This window comes from Mustelus asterias, chromosome 1 (genome assembly GCF_964213995.1).
Source record: "Mustelus asterias chromosome 1, sMusAst1.hap1.1, whole genome shotgun sequence".
Taxonomy (NCBI): Eukaryota; Metazoa; Chordata; class Chondrichthyes; order Carcharhiniformes; family Triakidae; genus Mustelus; species Mustelus asterias.
In genome coordinates, this window is record NC_135801.1 from 74,716,846 (window position 1) to 74,736,709 (window position 19,864).

The 19,864-nt window shown below is 46.9% G+C and overlaps 1 protein-coding gene across 1 annotated transcript in view; it reads right to left on the reverse strand.

The window, feature by feature from the left end:
- The window catches only part of sec24d (SEC24 homolog D, COPII coat complex component), a 173,463-nt gene extending 154,854 nt beyond the window's left edge, over positions 1–18,609 (reverse strand). Inside the window, exon 1 of the mRNA XM_078213821.1 lies at positions 18,480–18,609. The gene's annotated coding sequence lies outside the window, so the exon portion shown is untranslated. The remainder of the gene's footprint in view (positions 1–18,479) is intronic.
- Positions 18,610–19,864: the final 1,255 nt, after the last annotated feature.

Consider the following 19,864-nt stretch of genomic DNA (forward strand, 5'->3'; position numbering starts at 1 on the left):
GTTGAATTTGCGTACAAACTGGAGTAAATCATGCTGATTTTTTCAGCGGGAACTTGAAAATAAATCTCCCACACTCTGTCCACTGCAGAGTGCACTAGCGTGAATCCCGTTGAATATCAGGGTGGCAGGGCCTATTCCCGCTGGTGATGCCGGCAGCATAGCGTTGAGCGGGCCACTGCGCATGCGCCAATCTGTCAGCACTGAGAACAGCACATGTGCAGTCATCCCCATACTGCTGGCCTCCAAGCGCTGGCCAGGCCCACGACCCTCACATCGCCGGCCATGCGACGCCCCCCCATGGCCCGATTGCTGACCCCCCGGATGTGTCCGGGCCAGCCTCGCGCCCCGCCTCGATCTCCACACCCCCCCACCCCCGTTCTTCAAATCCCCCCACCAGCATCCCCAAGCCCCCCCCTCCACTGCAGCCCCGAACCCCCCAGCAGGCTGACACCCCCTCCCGCAACCCAGGTGCCCCTTGGGCATTGGCACTTTGCCCCTTGGGCAGCACAGGGTCCAGGCTGGCACTGCCCAGGGGGTATCCTCCCAGCACCCAACCGTCTGGGAGGCCTCAACTGCTCCCTCTTCACTCCAAAGTTCTCCGTAAGTGGGGGTTTATAGTAAACCCTGCTGGAGTGAACCACCCTTGGGGAATGGGGAGACACTAGCGGGCCCGGAGATTTCAGTCGAAGGCCCACTAATCAAATGTAAAGTAGATGTAAATGGGCATTAGCATAAATTAAACAGCTCCATGCCGACTTCTGGCGCGGAGTTGACGGTGCCAGAAATCTGGCTGTTGGAGACTGGCGGAGGCCATGGCGCCCAGCAGGAGGCCGTGAAACAGCCTCCGCTTGAGTCTCCCGGCCCGCTGCGCTGCTTTTGTAGCACAGCGGGCCGGGAGAATCGCCCCCATAATGTTTGAGGAAATGGCTTACACAGATGCCAAGACAAATGGTATTTCAGTGGACTGGGAGAAATCTAGAGAACAAAGGAAAATTCAGGAGGGAGAAAGGAAATACAAAAAAAAACTCCAAGTCATAAACGGTTTACTAGTAAAAGTTTGTGAAGATGTATTAAGAATAAGAGAGCGTTGAAAAGTAGATTCATTGGCTGGTACTGTAATATTCAAGCAGGTAATTACAAATTTGCTAAATTAGTACAGGTACAGTGCCCAGAATTCTCTAACCTCACCCGCGGATGGGATCATCCAATCCCGCTGCTGTGAGCAGAGATTTGGCTGAGCACCAAATTCTTCATTCTCATTGGCAACAGTAACGGGGTGTGCGAGATTGAAGAATTCTGGCCTGTTTCTCAAATCCGGCAACCCCAAACTGAGTGTAAGCCAGATTTCCGATCTTGACAGTTTTCAGAGAAAATAAATTGGAACCGGAATTCAATGAATAGGCCAAGCCTGGTCAGGTGGAGTCAAGAGTCAATCAGATCACTCAGAATTTGGGAAAAGACAGGCGTGCAAGGTCAATAAATAGTCAGCACACCACAGCGCCAATGTAGCACCGAGCTGAACAGGCAAGTCCTTTACTCAACTGATAAGAATGAAAACTCGTATGTGGCAACTTAAAAGAAAATCTGTTTTCAGACAGCTGGATAGAGGCACTGTATCTGTACTTTGTATCTCATTTTGCAGTGGAAGAGGACAGTATGCAACAACAGAAAGGAAATTAAAAATAAATCCAAGGATGCAATTTGTTGGTTCCAATACAAGTATTAAAATACGTTAGAGAAAATAATGGGATGTAGGATCGATAAACCTGGAGGATTATAAGTAGTAGGCGAGGAGGAGTCACTGTTTAAAAGTAAGGGGTCGCCCATTTACAAAAGAGACGAGGCATTTTTCTTACTATTACACCTGCCAGGAAAAGCCCAAAATCAAGGGAACACAATATTAAAATTAGAGCCAAGCCATTCAGGAGCAAAAGGAAGAGGCACAAGGGTAACAGAAGTGTGGAACTCTCTTCCAAAGGGTTGTGAGTGTTAAGTTGATAGGTACTTTCAAGTGTGAGACTTTCAGGTTTTGTTTTCTAATGATATCAAGAGACATGAAGGAAAATTGGACAAATGGAGCGGAGGTGCAAATTGTGGGTTGACTGGCCCCTTCCTTTATGTTCTTATATTTTATTGAATAGCAAAAAAAGTATTAATGAACAGAAAATTCAAATCCAGGATTGTAATGTTGGAGTCAGAAGGCTCACCCAGCTCCATATTCAAGTAGGTTTTCAAAACTTGCCTTTGTTTTTCATATGTTATCTTTAGCAGTCCATTTAAGGATTGCTTGCTGGGTCATGTGGAAACACAAAAATTGCTGCAAATGGTACAGCAAAACTCCAATAGGCCTTTACACAGCACGGTAGAAGGGCCCTGCAGAACCCTTCTTTCCATACTTTACATTAGGCCAACATCACTTTCAAGTGGCTACGAGGGACACGTAGCTACTCAGGACACCTGAAAGCAACGCAGTCCAATAATAGTGTTGGCCATGTCACTGCTGCATGATATTGTATCCTTCACCACCTGTTTTCATCCCACAAGTGGGTGCTGAACAATCCAATTTCGAGGCTCCTATTTCTGAATATTGGACAGTGTCAACACTCTTCTGCACTGCCAACAATTTTCAATCGTGTATCTCAGCCGCGTCCCTCTTTGAAGCCGCAATGAAATTCTCCACACCTTTTCATCCAGGTAATGCAGAATTTATTCAGAACTACTCTGAAAATATTAGCTTCACCCACACTCCATATTGTTTGGATAATCTTTCACCACCTCAAGCCTCTTATTTTTCAAGTTATTCAAAAGAAATCCTACAGATTACTACCTACATAACTGATACAGTTGTTTCAATAATTCTTCCAGCATCACACCTTTCATACTTTTTTGATCAACACGTCTAGCTGCTTGTCTGTCATCTTTCTTGTATTTACCTGCAAGGAAGTAATGTATATGTGTCAGCTATGGCTCAGTCAGTAGCACTTTTGCCTCTGTGGTAGGTGGTTGTGGGTTCAAATTCAAATTCAAGAACTGGAGCCCAAAACAAACACTCTAATGCAGAAAGGAAGGAGTGCTGCATTGGTGGAGATGTAACCTTTTGGATGAAACTGTGACCCATGGCTCTGCCTGACTCTCAGGTAGACACTAAAAAACCAGAGCACCATTGTGAAGAACAATGGGATTCTCCCTGGATCCAAACCAATATTTATCCCTCAATCAATATATTAAAAAAACAGATTATCTGGTCTTTATCACATTGCTGTTTATTGTTCAAAGTGGTGCAGGACAGAGGGAGAGATTCTCAGCAGGAGTACTGAGGGTGAGTAAAGTGCTGTGATTTATTTATTTAATCCATTTTTTTTCGCGGGCTTTTTTCAAGGGTTTAAACTCTGAGGAAGTGGGAGTAGGCTGCAGGGGATTCTGGGAGATTGTGTTTTTTAGTATAAAAGTCACTCTATACAGCGGGCAGCGTCGGGAGCAGGCAGTGGAGTGAGTGGGAAGCTGAATGAAAGCTGTCAGGGCTTTGGCTCACAGGGCTTAGGCAGGGTAAGTTATTTTTATCCAAACCTATATAGGATAAGGGTAACTATGAATGATAGGCCAGTTCGGTGCTTCCGGTGTGGGATGTGGGAGTTCCTGGAAACACCTCGCTTCCCAGAGGACCACATTTGCACCAGGTGCGTGGAACTGCAGCTCCTGAGGGACCGCGTCACGGAACTGGAGCTGCAGATTGCTGACCTTGGTCTAGAATGAGAGAATAATTGACATGAGTTATAGGGAACTAGTTACACCGGGGCATCGGGAGGAAGACACGTGGGTCACAGTTAGGAGGAGTAAAGGTCAGAAGGGTAACGTACCAGAGAGTATTCCAGTGGCTGTCTCTCATAATAGGAAGGGCTCGGCGACAGATGTGAGAGGGGAGGGGAGTGAGCAATTAGTGGAGGGGTCACCTGTGGTTGTCCCACTCCAAAACAAGTATATTGTTTTGGATAGTGTGGATGAGGATGACTCTCCAGGGGTAAGCCACAGTGACCAGGTCACTGGCACAGAGTCAGGCTCTGTGGCCCGGAAAGGAAAGAGGGGGGTTAGGAGAGCAATAGTGGGGGGGGTTGCGTCGGTTAGAGGCACGGACAGGCGATTCTGTGGGTGCGAACGGGACTCCAGGATGGTAGTCTGCCTACCTGGTGCTGGGGTAATGGATGTCTCCAAGCGGATAGGAGGCATCTTAAAAGGGGAAGATAAAGAAACGGATGTCATTGTACACATTGGTGCAAATGGCGTAGATAGGAAGAGCAGGGGGATCCTACGAGAGCAATTCAGGGAGTTGGGAAATAGACTAAAAAGTAGGGCCTCCAGGGTGGCCATCTCTGGGCTGCTCCCAATGCCTCATGCCAGTGAGGCTAAGAATAGGGAGTTAGCACAATTGAATGCTTGGCTAAAGGACTGGTCCAGGAGGGAGGGCTTCATTTTCCTAGATCAATGGGAAGTTTTCAGGAGAGGATGGCACCTGTACACGAAGGACGGGTCACAACTAAGTTGGAAGGGCACGAATATCCTGGCTGGGAGTTTTGCTAGTGCAGTTCGGGGGGGTTTAAACTAGTATGGCAGGGGGGTGGGGACCAAAATATTAGGTCTACAAGTGTAGAGGCTGGGGACGAGCTTGGGGCTGGGACAAGGCTGGCAAAGAAGAGCACTCTGGGGGAGGATGACCTCACTGGGCCTGGAGGTCTGGAGTGCTTATACTTCAATGCAAGGAGCGTAGCAGGTAAGACAGACGAACTTAGGGCCTTAATGCTCACGAGGAATTTGGATGTGGTTGCGGTGGCAGAGACTTGGTTGAAAGAGGGACAGGACTGGCAGCTGAATATTCCGGGGTACAAGTGTTTTAGGTGAGACAGAGGAGGGGCCAAAAGAGGTGGGGGAGTAGCAGTATTAGTTGGAGAGCATTTTACAGCAGTGCAGAGGGAGGACAATTCAGAGGGGTCGTGTAACGAGTCACTCTGGGTGGAGCTTAGAAACAGGAAGGGCGCAGTCACTATGTTGGGGGTGTACTACAGGCCCCCCAACAGCCCAAGGGAAGTGGAAGAACGGATATGTCAGGAGATACTGGATAGGTGCAGGAAAAATAGGGTTGTTGGAGTGGGAGACTTCAATTTCCCTGGTATAGACTGGAAAACGCTGAGAGCTGGGACTCTGAATGGGGAGGAATTTGTAAAATGCGTACAGGAGGGTTCTTTGGAACGATATGTAGATAGCCCGACTAGAGAGGGGGCTATACTGGACCTAGTACTGGGGAATGAGCCCGGTCAGGTCTTCAAAGTTTCGGTAGGGGAACATGTGGCAAATAGTGACCACAATTCTGTTAGCTTTAGGATAGTGATGGAAAAGGATGAGTGGTGTCCCAAGGGTAAGGTGTTGGATTGGGGGAAGGCTAACTTTAGTGGGATTCGGCAGAAATTGGCAGCTCTTGATTGGGAGAGGCTGTTTGAGGGTAAATCCACATCTGGCATGTGGGAGTCTTTTAAGGAACAGTTGTTAGGGCTACAGGACAGGCATGTGCCTGTAAAAAAGGATAGGACGGGTAGGATTCGAGAACCGTGGATAACCAGGCAAATTGAGGGACTGGTCAAAAAGAAAAGAGAGGCGTATGTTAGGTCCAGGCAGCTAAAAACAGAGGGAGCTCTGGAGGAGTACAAAGAAAGTAGGAAAGAACTCAAACGGGGAATTAGAAGGGCAAAAAGGGGTCACGAAATGTCCTTGGCAGACAGGATTAAGGAGAATCCCAAGGCATTTTATTCATACGTTAGGAACAACAAGGTTGTCAGGGAAAAAAAAATCGGACCTCTCAGGGACAAAAGTGGGGAATTATGCTTGGAACCCAAAGAAGTAGGGGAGATCCTAAATGAATACTTTGCGTCGGTATTCACAAAGGAGAGGGATGTGTTGACTGGGAGTATCTCGGAGGGGGGTGTTGAACCGTTGGAGAAAATCTCCATTACAAGGGAGGAACTGTTAGGTTTGACTGACAAATCCCCAGGGCCTGATGGAATCTATCCAAGGCTGCTCAGGGAGACGAGAGATGAAATCGCTGGGCCTCTGACGCAAATCTTTGTCTCGTCACTGGACACAGGTGAGGTCCCAGAGGATTGGAGGATAGCTAATGTGGTCCCGTTATTTAAGAAGGGTAGGAAGGATAACCCGGGTAATTATAGGCCGGTGAGCTTGACGTCCGTGGTGGGGAAGTTGTTGGAGAAGATTCTTAGAGATAGGATGTATGCGCATTTAGAAAGGAATAAACTCATTAACGATAGTCAGCATGGTTTTGAGAGAGGGAGGTCATGCCTCACTAACCTGGTGGAGTTTTTTGAAGAAGTGACTAGAATGGTTGACGAGGGAAGGGCCGTGGATGTCGTCTATATGGACTTTAGTAAAGTGTTTGACAAAGTCCCTCATGGTAGGCTGGTGAAAAAGGTTGGATCTCATGGGATAAAGGGGGAGGTGGCTAGATGGGTGGAGAACTGGCTTGGTCACAGAAGACAGAGGGTGGTAGTGGAAGGGTCTTTTTCCGGCTGGAGGCCTGTGACTAGTGGTGTTCCGCAGGGTTCTGTATTGGGACCTCTGCTGTTTGTGATTTATATAAACGATCTGCAAGAAGGTGTAACTGGGGTGATCAGTAAGTTTGCGGATGACACAAAATTGGCAGGACTTGCAGATAGTGAGGAGCATTGTCAGAGGCTACAGAAGGATATAGATAGGCTGGAAATGTGGGCAAAGAAATGGCAGATGGAGTTCAATCCTGATAAATGCGAAGTGATGCATTTTGGTAGAAATAATGTAGGGAGGAGCTATACGATAAATGGCAGAACCATAAAGGGTGTAGATACGCAGAGGGACCTGGGTGTGCAAGTCCACAGATCCTTGAAGGTGACGTCACAGGTGGAGAAGGTGGTGAAGAAGGCATATGGCATGCTTGCCTTTATAGGACGGGGCATAGAGTATAAAAGTTGGGGTCTGATGTTGCAGATGTATAGAACGTTGGTTCAGCCGCATTTGGAATACTGCATCCAGTTCTGGTCGCCACACTACCAGAAAGACGTGGAGGCTTTGGAGAGAGTACAGAGGAGGTTTACCAGGATGTTGCCTGGTATGGAGGGGCTTAGTTATGAGGAGAGATTGGGTAAACTGGGGTTGTTCTCCCTGGAAAGACGGAGGATGAGGGGAGACTTAATAGAGGTGTATAAAATTATGAAAGGCATAGATAGGGTGAACGGTGGGAAGCTTTTCCCCAGGTCGGTGGTGACGTTCACGAGGGGTCATAGGTTCAAGGTGAAGTGGGGGGGAGGTTTAACACAGATATCAGAAGGACATATTTTACACAGAGGGTGGTGGGGGCCTGGAATGCGCTGCCAGGCAAGGTGGTGGAGGCGGACACACTGGGAACGTTTAAGACTTATCTAGATAGCCACATGAACGGAGTGGGAATGGAGGGATACAAAAGAATGGTCTAGTTTGGACCAGGGAGTGGCACGGGCTTGGAGGGCCGAAGGGCCTGTTCCTGTGCTGTATTGTTCTTTGTTCTTGGAGCGTGCTGTGCACAAATTGACTCATGTGTTTCTTATATTACAACAGTGATTACACTTTGAAAAGCACTTACAGATGTCCTGAGATTGTGAAAAATATGTGTTTCATATGCTGATTATCTAAAGAGCCTGTAGTCTTAACTGTGGTAGTTACTTCAAACTTGTTTATTCGCACTATATAATCGGATATTGACATTGTTGACGCTTTCCAGTTTGCCACCTCTTCAGGTACGCTTTTCGATTTTTAGATGCTTTCCTGGAAATTCTCGCTGATGGCACCAAACCATCATTACATTTGAGTCATCACTGCTGCCACCATGTTTCATATGCTGATTGCATGGCCAATCTTATCTGGAGAGACTATAGTCTTACTCCAGTAGTTACCTCAAACTGATTTATTACCACTATGTACAGGATAGGTTACAGAGTAGGTATGTCTCTCATGAGTACAGACAAGTGTCTAGCACATAACTGCTGATATCATTATCTTGATCACTCATTACCATAAGAATCCTATTAACCCATTATACTGCACGATATAAATACAACTCTTTCTTTCTGCAATGAATAGCTGATAGTTTCTGTTTCTTAAGTTCCTGAACTAGTGCAGATAATTACAGAAGATATTTCCTCCTCCTTGTTCTTTACTTCTTCAATTACCTTTCACTCCATTTTCTATCATGGGCATTTATAATGCCAAAGTTTCTTGCTCTCAACGGTGAGGCTCTCATGAAAGATGATTTATCTCGATGCCCTCATTGTCCCAACATGTTAGAGGATAAGAGGTAAACCTTTTAGGACTGAGGCGAGAAGAAATTTCTTCACTAGAGAGTGGCGAGTGTGTGGAATTCACTACCACAGAAAGTAGTTGAGGCCAAAACATTGTGTGATTTCAAGAAGAAATTAGATATAGCTCTTGGGACTTCAGGATCAAGGGATATAAGGGGAAGACAGGGTCAGGGTATTGAATTTGATGATCAGCCATGATCAAAATAATGGCAGAGCAGGCTCAAAGGGCCGAATGGCCTACTCCTGCTTCTATTTTCTATGTTTCTATGACCAGTTTACCTTTTCTATTTCTGTCATTTTGCTGATAGAGGTATCTACCTTACCATAATACATTTTATTTCATTTGAGATCGTAGTCTTTAAAAGTGTAAGGGAATGGCAAAGTTGAATAAAGGATCTTGAATATAATGTTGCCAGTCGCATGAAATCCTAGGTTACTACCATGATAATGGCTAAGGGAGAAGTCACACAACACCAGGTTAAAGTCCAACAGGTTTATTTGGTAGCAAAAGCCACTAGCTTTCGGAGCGCTGCCCCTTCATCAGGCGAGTGGGAGTTCTGTTCACAAACAGGGCATATAAAGACACAAACTCAATTTACAAAATAATGATTGGAATGTGAGTCTTTACAGGTAATCAAGTCTCAAAGTTACAGACAATGTGAGTGGAGAGAGGGTTAAGCACAGGTTAAAGAGACGTGTATTGTCTCCAGACAGGACAGTTAATGAGATTTTGCAAGTCCAAGCAAGTCGTGGGGGGTTACAGATAGTGTGACATGAACCCAAGATCCCGGTTGAGGCCGTCCTCATGCGTGCGGAACTTGGCTATCAGTCTCTGCTCAGCGACTCTGCGCTGTCGTGTGTCGTGAAGGCCGCCTTGGAGAACGCTTACCCGAAGACCAGAGGCCGAATGCCCGTGACAGCTGAAGTGTTCCCCAACAGGAAGAGAACACTCTTGCCTGGTGATTGTCGAGCGGTGTTCATTCATCCGTTATCGTAGCGTCTGCATGGTCTCCCCAATGTACCATGCCTCGGGACATCCTTTCCTGCAGCGTATCAGGTGGCAACGTTGGCCGAGTTGCAAGAGTATGTACCATGTACCTAGTGGATGGTGCTCCCACGTGAGATTATGCCATCCGTGTCGATGATCCAGCATGTCTTGCAGAGGTTGCTGTGGCAGGGTTGTGTGGTGTCGTGGTCACTGTTCTCCCAAAGGCTGGGTAGTTTGCTGCGGACAATGGTCTGTTTGAGGTTGTGCGGTTGTTTGAAGGCAAGAAGTGGAGGTGTGGGGATGGCCTTGGCGAGATGTTCGTCTTCATCAGTGATATTTGAATGCTCCGGAGAAGATGTCGTAGCTTCTCCGCTCTGGGGAAGTACTGGACGACGAAGGGTACTCTGTCCACCGTGTCCCGTGTTTGTCTTCGGAGGTCGATATGGCTTTTCGCTGTGGCGCGTCAGAACTGTCGATCGATGAGTCAAGCGCCATATCCTGTTCTTATGAGGGCATCTTTCAGCGTCTGGAGGTGTCTGTTGCGATCCTCTTCATGTGAGCAGATCCTGTGTATATGGAGGGCTTGTCCATAGGGGATGGCTTCTTTAACGTGTTTAGGATGGAAGCTGGAGAAGTGGAGCATCGTGAGGTTATCCGTGGGCTTGCGGTACAGTGAAGTGCTAAGGTGACCGTCCTTAATGGAGATGCGTGTGTCCAAGAATGCAACCGATTCCGGAGAGTAGTCCATGGTGAGTCTGATGGTGGGATGGAACTTGATGATGTCAACATATCGTTGTTTCAGTGATAGTTCGCCATGAGTCCAAAGGAAGAAAATGTCATAGATGTATCTAGTGTATAGCATCGGTTGAGGGTCCTGTGCGGTGAAGAGGTCTTGTTCGAACCTCTGCATGAAGATGTTGGCATATTGAGGTGCGAATTTGGTCCCCATGGCTGTTCAGTGTGTCTGGAACCTCCGTATACACAGGATCTGCTCAGATGAGGAGGATCACAACAGACACCTCCAGACGCTGAAAGATGCCCTCATAAGAACAGGTTATGGTGCCTGACTCATCAATCGACAGTTCTGACACGCCACAGCAAAAAACCGCACCGGCCTCCTCAGAAGACAAACGTCGGCCAATGTTATCTACCTGATACGCTGCAGGAAAAGATATCCCGAGGCATGGTACATTGGGGAGACCATGCAGATGCTACGACAACAGATGAATGAACACCGCTCGACAATCACCAGACAAGAGTGTTCTATTCCTGTTGGGGAACACTTCAGCGGTCACGGGCATTCGGCCTCTGATCTTCAGGTAAGCGTTCTCCAAGGCGGCCTTCACGACACATGACAGCGCAGAGTCGCTGAGCAGAGACTGGTAGCCAAGTTCCTCACACGAGGACGGCCTCAACCGGAATCTTGGGTTCATGTCACACTGTCTGTAACCCCCACGACTTGCCTGGGCTTGCAAAATCTCACTAACTGTCCTGTCTGGAGACAATACACATCTCTTCAACCTGTGGTTAACCCTCTCTCCACTCACATTGTCTGTACCTTTCAGACTTGATTACCTGTAAAGACTCGCATTCCAATCATTATTTTGTAAATTGAGTTTGTATCTATATATGCCCTGTTTGTGAATAGAACTCCCACTTATATCCCTTGATCCTTAAGTCCCAAGAGCTATATCTAATTTCTTCTTGAAATCACAATGTTTTGGCCTCAACTACTTTCTGTGGTAGTGAATTCCACACACTCACCACTCTCTAGTGAAGAAATTTCTTCTCACCTCAGTCCTAAAAGGTTTACCCCTTATCCTCATTTCAAATGTCCTTCTAGATTAGTTTCAAATCATTCATTATTGTTGACCAATGCGCTGTACAGAAGTTAATGCATTGGCAATCACTGGCATTCCTGGAAAACAGCCTTGATGTTCTATGAAATACAAATTGCATAATGCTCTTGAGACAACTGTTTATCTAACTTAACCTCATAACAACGGTGGTTAGATGCTCTGTTGTCTGCTCTGAGATGCACAATATGTTCATGTTGTCATTACAGGAGCACAAGTGTACCAGATGGCACATGGGTGAATTTAGTACAATAACTTACTATAGATATAATCTGGGACTTCAGTGGTGATTTCACAACATGGGTATGACAAAATAACATAGCCGCTGAATAGTAGACTAAGTGTGACACACTTCCCAATAGTAAGGTTAAAGATTCCATTCTGAATAAGAGCCATCAATTTTTCCAACATGCCTGTTCCAGTCAGGTTGATTTAGTCAATCTTCAACCAAAATTGAGCATTGCATTGAAAAAAGACATTCCATCTTGGGAAAACGGATGGGACAAGCTGACTTGTCAATTTTTCTGACTAGTTCCAAAAGTGCAGAGGATAATCAAGAATATAGATGAAAAAAGTTTGCCTGTTAGTGCCCACCTTAGTAAAAATGCCTTTCAAGCTCCAAAATGGAATCTGGGCATACTCACTTCCAGGTGAATCACACCAGATGCCATATTGGTGCAGACATTACTGCATGCAACGAATGGCAGCAGGAAGTATGCAGAGCAAGCAGATCGATGTGCAATGGTGATTTGATGCTACTCTTCAAATACCTCTCAAAGTTAAACACATGTTCAGTAGCAGGAAGGATTCGGCACCAGGGCTATTTAGCGGAATCATCACTACTTCAAAGGTCGATTCCTTCTGCTGCTGTGCTTCTACAAGCTATTGCGCTTCCTATAGTTGTTGCAATTTACAAAGTCTACAGCGGTTGAAGTATTTTTGATTTGATTTTTGTCACATGTATTAACATACAGTGAAATGTATTGTTTCTTGCATGCTATACAGACAAGACATACCGTTCATAGAGAAGGAAACAAGACAGTGCAGAATGTAGTGTTATAGTCATAGCTAGGGTGTAGAGAAAGATCAACTTAATGCAAGGTAAGTCCATTCAAAAGTCTGACAGCAGCAGGGAAGAAGCTGTCCTTGAGTCGGTTGGTACATGACCTCAGACTTTTGTATCTTTTTCCTGAAGGAAGAAAGTGGAAGAGAGAATGTCCGTGGTGCATGAGGTCTTTAATTATGCTGGCTGCTTTGCCGAGGCAGTGGGAAGTGTAGACAGAGTCAACGGATGGGAGGCTGGTTTTCGTGATGGATTAGGCTACATTCACGACCTTTTGTAGTTCCTTGCGGCCATGGGCAGAGCAGGAGCCATACCAAGCTGTGATACAACCAGAAAGAATGCTTTCTGTGGTGCATCTGTAAAAGTTGGTGAGAGTCATGGCTGACATGGGGGGGGACCAGGACAGGTTGTTGGTGATCTGGACATCGAAAAACTTGAAGCTCTCGATCCTTTCTACTTCGTCCCCATTGATGTAGACAGGGACATGTTCTCCTTTACGCTTCCTGAAGTCGATGACAATCTCCTTCGTTTTGTTGACATTGAGGGAGAGATTATTGTTGCCGCACCAGTTCACCAGATTCTCGGATCTCATTCCTGTACTCTGTCTCGTCATTGTTTGAGATCTGATCCATTACGGTGGTGTCATCAGCAAACTTGAAAATCGAACTGGAGGGGAATTTGGCCACACAGTCATAGGTGTATAAGGAGTATAGTAGGGGGCTGAGAACACAGCCTTGTGGGGCACCGGTGTTGAGGATGATCATGGAGGAGGTGTTGTTGCCTATCCTTACTGACTGTGGTCTTTGAGTTAGGAAGTTCAGGATCCAGTCACAGAGGGAGGTGCCAAGGCCCAGGCCATGGAGTTCGGAGACGGGTTTCGTGGGAATGATAGTGTTGAAGACTGAGCTGTAGTCAATAAATAGGAGTCTAACATAGGTGTCCTTGTTATCTAGGTGTTCCAGGGTTCAGTGCAGGGCCAGGGAGATGGCGTCTGCTGTGGACCTGTTGCGGCGGTAGACAAACTGTAGTGAATCCAGGTAGCCCGGGAGGCTGGAACTGATTCATGCCATGACTAGCCTTTTGAAGCACTTCATAATGATGGATGTCAGAACCACCTGCCGATAGGCATTTAGGCACGCTGCTTGGTTTTTCTTAGGTTTTTGCTGGCTTCAAGGTGTCTGCACAAACTAACTGCAACTAGACATGGTGGCTATACTGGTACTTTTGGTCTGCAACATGACAGTGGCGAGGCAGAGTAAAAGTAAAGTAAAGTTTATTTATTAGTCACAGGTAGGCTTACATTCACACTGCAATGAAGTTACTGTGAAAATCTCCTAGTCGCCACACTCCAGCACCTATTCGGGTACACCGAGGGAGAATTTAGCATGGCCAATTCACCTAACCTGCACATCTTTGGACTGTGGAGGAAACCGGAGCAGCCAGAGGAAACCCATGCAGACACGAGGAGAACGTGCAAACTCCACACAGACAGCAACCCAAGCCAGGAATCGAACCTGGGTCCTTGGCACTGTGAGGCGCAGTGGTAACCACTGTGCCACCATGCCGTGTAGGTTCCGATATATTCCTGGCTAGTCTGCCACATTCTACCCTCCGTAAACTGAAGGTTATTGAAAACTTTGCTGCCCATGTCTTAATGTACAGCAAGTCCTACTTACGCCTGTGCTACATTAGCCCCTGGTCAAACAAGGTCTTGATTTTAAAAGTTCCATCCTTGTTTTCAAATGCTTCCCTGCCTTGTCCCTTCATATCTCTGTAATTGCCTCCAGTCCCACAACACTGACATACTCTAATTTTGAACTCCTGAACATGCCAACAATTGTAATCACTGTTCATGGCCATGCCTTCTGTTGCCTAGGCCCTATGCCCTAGAATACCCTTCCCAAGCCCCTCTTTTTCATTGTTCTCCTTGAAGACACTCGTAAAAACATAGTTCTGTGACTAAGCTTTTGACCATCTGGTCCAGTCTTCTATGTGGCGCGGTGTCATATTTGATTTTATAATGCTCTTGTGAAGTGCCTGGAGACATTTTATACTGTTAACAGTACCTATCTAAATATCAGGTATTGTTTTTGTTGACTAGGTGCGAGATGAAGAAGGAACAGGATAGAAGAGCTCTCAGCAGGAGACCTTATCTGCCCAGGGTGTTCAGAGGGCACTACTCCTATCTGAGTCACATTAGGAACAATGCATGAGACATCAAGACATTGCGGCACAGTGGTTAACACTGCTGCCTTACAGCACCAGGGACCCAGGTTCAATTCCCGGTTTGGGTCACTGTCTGTGAGGAGTTTGCACATTCTCCCCCTGTCTGCGTGGGTTTCTTCCGGGTACTCTGGTTTCCTCCCACAGTCCAAAGACGTGCGGGTTAGGTTGATTGGCCATGCTAAAATTGACCCTAGTGTCAGGGGGATTGTAGGGTGAATGTGTGGGGTTACAGGAACAGGGCCTGGGTGGGATTGTGGTTGGTACAGACTTGATAGACCAAATGGCCTCCTTCTGTGCTGTAGGGTTTCTACGATTCTATGATCTATGCTTCAGCAGAGCCAGCCTCACTGAAATATGTCATAACTGCAACCTTTGAGAAGGGGGCCAAGTCTGCATTGCCGGCGGCTGTGACAGTGACCAGGGTGATAATATTTGTTCGTCTGCTTCCTTTTAGATGTGCAGATTAGGTTGATAGGAGAAATTTAGCATGGCCATAGTGTCAGGGAGACTAGCAGGGTAAATACATGGGGTTATGAGGATAGAGTCTAGATGGGATTGTTGTGGGTGCAAGCTCGATGGGCCGAATGGCCTCCTTCTGCACTGTAGGGATTCTATGATCTTTTAGGCAGGAGCTGGAGATATCTGCAACACCTTCCAGTTTTTATAGAATCCCTACAGTGCAGAAGGAGGCCTTTCAGCCCATCAAGTCTGCATCGATTCTCTGACAGAACATTTTACCCAGGCCGTCTCCCCCGTCCTATCCCCATAATCCCACAGATATACCATGGCTAATCCATCTAACCTACACATTTTTGGACTGTGGGAAGAAAAGGAGCACTTGGAGGCACTCTACGCAGACACGGGGAGAATGTGCAAACTCCACACAGACAGTCACCCTAGGCCGGAATTGAACCTGGGTCCCTGACGTTGTGAGGTAGCAGTGCTAACCACTCTGCTGCCCAATTTTCTGACCCTGGTGCTCTCTATTCAACTCTATATTTAATTCTGTTCTGCTAGAGACAAGCAGACAGAGTGAGCTCTCAGCTTTGTTAGGATTGCAGACTTCCCCATGGTGCAAGGTGGCATTGACTGCACACACATCACTATGGTGGATCTTCATAGAATCCTACAGTGCAGAAAGAGGCAATTCGGCCCATCGAGTCTGCACCGACCACAATCCCACCCAGGCCCTACCCTCAAAACCCCATGCATTTACCCTAGCTAGTCCCCCTGACACTAAACAGCAATTTAGCATGGCCAATCAACCTAACGCGCACATCTTTGGACTGTGGGAGGAAACCGGAGCACCCGGAGGAAACCCACGCAGACACGGAGAGAGCGTGCAAACTCCACACAGACAGTGACCCAAGCCAGGACCCGGGTCCCTGGCGCTGTGAGGCAGCTGTGCTAACCACTATGCCACTGTGCCGATTCTACTCCTTCAATATCCAATTGGTGTGTGAACAAAGCGGCGATTCTGCAGGTCAATGGCTAGTATCGTGGCAGCTGTCATATTGCCTTCAGTCTGTAGCAATCTGCTGTGCCAGCTGCCAGAGCCATCACACAAAACCATAGGCTGTTTCCTGGGCAACAAGAGATATCAACTGCAGACCTGGCTGATGGCTCTGGTGCACAACTCATGCAGACTTACTGCAGCATGCATACAATGAAAGTCAGGCCACCACAAATATTTAATAGAACAAATTGGTGTGTTGAAACATTTGTTGCCTGAAGCACACTGGAAGAGCCCTGCAGTACTCAGAATGGGAGGTCATGGTTAAAAAGAATTTGACATGTAGAAAGAGAAGTATACTAGCAAAGTCTCCAAAGTTTGTGATTACTGCACTGGAGATCTTTTACCAGTATTTTTCGGCTCATTGAGTTTGCACCAATTCTTCTACCAGTAGTGCCCTTGCTGTCACCAAACCAGTCTCGGCCAACTGTCTGACAGGTGTCAGCAAGGGCACTGGCAGACAGCAAAGGGTAGGAGGATGAATGCTGTCTTCAAGAGAGAGGGCAACTGGTTCATGCTTCATGAAGCTTCTGTTGACAGCCTGCAAGCTACTCAGCACACCGTAATCCAGAATCATGATGGCAGCTGTCCCAACTTGCAAGATAGACAGCTGACCTTATATGATGGCACCGAGCTTCCACAGTAGCACTTGGACATTGGGTGGTTGTTACTTGTGCTGCAATGGAAGTCGAGATATCAACCAGAATCTGCATCACGATGGGATGGACACTCGCACCACCCCTCTACTCAACCCCCAAAAGCTGCTTGACCATAGATCCCTACAGTGCAGGAGGCAGCCACTCAGCCGACCGAGTCTGCACCAACTCTCCAAAAGAGTATCTATCCAAGCCCACCCCTGAGTCTAGTGATAATGTGGCTATCATGGATGAATAACTATCAATGTATACACTGCCTGTGTGATGTGGGTAAGTGGCTTACAGCAGTACTAAGTATGTGAGGGTGAGGTCAAATGTATGAATGTGAGGCACGGGGACTCATTGATAAAGGTTATTGATAGGTGAGTGATGGGGTGTGCTGAACTGAGCACTGTCTGAGGATAGCAAAACAGTTTATAGGATATAGCATTTGAAGATGCATTCACTGACATTCACTACTCATGTGAGGTCATATTCTTGCGACACTGTATCAAGGGCCTCAGGCCAGACTTCTAGCATTGACATCTACAGAGATCTGTTCCCATTGTTTGTGGCAATATATCTGGATGGCCCCCTTCACTCCTGCTGATAGAGGACATTGCTCATACTTCTTACCTCCTCCATCACAACAAACACTGGTTTGTGCAACGATCACAAACCTTGGAGCCTCCACTAGTATGCCATTCTTCACTCTTTTTGCATGTCAAACCTATCTCCCTTTAAGAAGTGCAGGCTAGTTTTAAACACTGTTTTTGGGGATGCTTGCCACACCTATTGATACATACAGTCAATGAACAGTGTCATTAACATCAATTTGATACAGAAATTATCAAAAAGGCAGCATGAAGTTGGTGCACTACAATCAATAGGCATGGTTTGACAGTGCATTGCGATCCATGTGGCCGTTTTGATGGGAATTGTTTTTCTGTCAGAGAATTAAGAGTCTTTGGAACTGTCCTCTCCAGAGCATAGCAGAGGCTGGGTAATTATAATTGTAAGGCAAATTAACAAGGGAGTTAAAAAGTATAGGGATTGGGCAGGAAAATGGCAGAGGCCACAATCAGATCAGCCAAGATCTTACTGAATGGCGGAGTAGATTTGAGGAACCAAATGGCCTACTCCTGCTCCCAATTTTAATGTCTGGATGCATGTTTACAGGGGCTATCCATTTCAACCCTGATGTTTATTGCAAAGTGTGAAATCCAAACAATTCTTCCAGCTTGAAATTTTCATTTCATAAAGACAAACATCCTGAAAGGGGGGATAAACATGAAAACAAATCTTTTAAATACACATTGCAAAAGCAAACATACAGACCATATCGATCAGGGTAGTTTAATATTTGACTTTTAGTGCAGCAATTAATGTAAATGTACTTTGTATTTACATAAGTAGCTGGAGATGATGCAAGGCCTCATGTTTCCTAAGCATTTTTTTTCAAATGACAAGAGAATGAAAATAATACAAGAGCCTAAAACATGCATTTGTCGAAATGCTGCATTGTCCTGTGTCAAATGATAGCTGAAATGTTACTTTCCCTTTGAAGTGACACCTCAGACCAGTTATCAAGTCCTGACAGTGAATGAATTGCCACGTCAAACTACCCACAAATACAAGGCTGATGCATTGCAACCCCTTTACTCCAAAGAAACATTCAATTGGTAAGAAAATGTTGAGCGTGGCAAGATTTGCCACCGTTTGTTGACAGAATGATGGCAACAAAAGAAACATTGTAAACAGCACACTTTAAAATGAATTATCACACGAGCGAAATGTGAAATCATGAAAAGAGAGAGCTGCTATTTTACCTGGTGGGTGGGTGACTGGCTGGTGCTGAGTGCTGGCTGCTAACCGGTGCCCGGTAAGAGCCGGTCCCGCTGAGATTGTTGTCCGCTGTTACTCTGTATCCACCAGCTGAGGAAGTGCCACGTCAAGAGGTGGCCGCCGGCACTCGCGCGCACTCCCAGCGCAGGGCAGGCGGCGATGTGCGCATGCGCGGGTCTCGGGACACTGGGAGGCACACGTCAGCGCTGCAGGACAATTGGAATCCCGGCAGCTGAGAGAAACAATGGGAAACCATAGCAACGGGGGCTGGGCGGAGGGAGACAATCAGATGGGCGAGGGTTTGCACCGGGGGGGGGGAGGGGGGGAGAAAGGCGACAGAGGAAACCATGGCAACGGGAGGGAAGCGTTCAGCAACATTCCGCGACCTGTGGCCACCAAAGAGACTGGGAGCACCTACAGGGGCACCTTCACTCAACTTGATACGTGTCCTTCTGGGTTTGACTTAGTTCATTGGTGGAGCCCCTTTAAAAAGGATGCACACTCCCTGCCAACTCTGAAAAGTCACTGCCATTGTCATCCATGTGGAAAAGGAGAAGGTGGGGACCATGGAAACCAGAAAGCAGCCATGGAAATTGAGGAAGGGAAACAAAGTTAAACTTTATTTATTAGTGTCACAAGTAGGCTTACATTGCCACTGCAATGAAGTTACTGTGAAAATCCCCGAGTAGCCACACTCCGGCACCTGTTCGGGTACACTGAGGGAGAATTTAGCATGGCCAATGCACCTAGCCAGCATGTCTTTCAGACTGTGGGTGGAAACCGGAGCACCCGGAGGAAATACGCGCAGACACAGGGAGAATGTGCAGATTCCACATAGACAGTGACCCAAGGCGGGAATTGAACCCGGGTCCCTGGCACTGTGAGGCCACGGGCAGTCAGGGGCATTCAGCCTCTGATCTTCAGGTAAGCGTTCTCCAAGGCGGCCTTCACGACACACGACAGCGCAGAGTCGCTGAGCAGAAACTGATAGCCAAGTTCCGCACACATGAGGACGGCCTAAACCGGGATGTTGGATTTATGTCACATTATCAGTAACCCCCACAGCTTGCCTCCTGGACTTGCAGGCTGTCCTGTCTGGAGACAATACACATCTCTTTAACCTGTGCTTAATGCTCCCTCCACCCACATTGTCTGTATCTTTAAGATCTGGCTGGTTGTAGGGATTTGCATTCTAATCAGTATTCTGTAACTTGATTTCTGTGTCTCTGTGCCCTGTTTGAGAGCACATTTCCACTCCATCTGACGCAGGAGCAGCGCTCCGAAAGCTAATGGTATTTGCTACCAAATAAACCTGTTGGACTTTAACCTGGTGTTGTTAAAACTCTTACTGTGAGGCAGCAGGGCTAAC